This window comes from Egretta garzetta, unplaced genomic scaffold (genome assembly GCF_000687185.1).
Source record: "Egretta garzetta isolate BGI_Z169 unplaced genomic scaffold, ASM68718v1 scaffold157, whole genome shotgun sequence".
NCBI lineage: Eukaryota > Metazoa > Chordata > Aves > Pelecaniformes > Ardeidae > Egretta > Egretta garzetta.
Genome location: NW_009260175.1, coordinates 177,920 through 178,418, shown reverse-complemented (window position 1 = coordinate 178,418; position 499 = coordinate 177,920). Strand labels below are relative to the sequence as shown.

The window sequence follows — 499 nt, the reverse complement described above, 5'->3', positions numbered from 1 at the left end:
AAGCCGTGCGCCTGCCCCTTATGGAGTGCGTCCAGGTGGTGAGTAGGGGGGCACGGGACCCCTGGGAGCACCCTGGCGGAGGGGTGCGATGCAAAGCTGGCCGTGCGGCACGGTGCAAACTCATCCAATGTAAAGCAAATCCAGCTGGTGCAATGCAAACCCATCCAGCGTGATGCAAAGTCACGCGGCGGGATGCAAGCCTGGTCGGGTGTGATGCAAACCCATAGGGTGTGATGCAAGCCCAGCCGGTGCAGCACAAACACATCCAACGTGGTGCAAACCCAAGCTGGGTGCGGTGCAAACCAAGCCAGCACAGTGCAAACCCACATGGTGACATGCAAACCCACTGGATGCAATGCAAACCCAGCCGGTACAGCTGCAAACCTGTCCAATGCAATGCAAACCCAGCCAGAGCAGTGCAAACCTCCCCAGCGCGGCTGCAAACACGTCCGATGTAATGCAAACGCAGCTGGTGCGGCTGGAAAACGTGCCCGAGGCA

The 499-nt window shown here is 59.5% G+C and overlaps 1 protein-coding gene across 1 annotated transcript in view; it reads left to right on the top strand.

Moving 5' to 3' along the window:
• LOC104128923 (ATP-dependent 6-phosphofructokinase, muscle type-like) overlaps positions 1-499 on the top strand; it is a 7,675-nt gene that overhangs the window by 3,420 nt on the left and 3,756 nt on the right. The window lies entirely within an intron of this gene.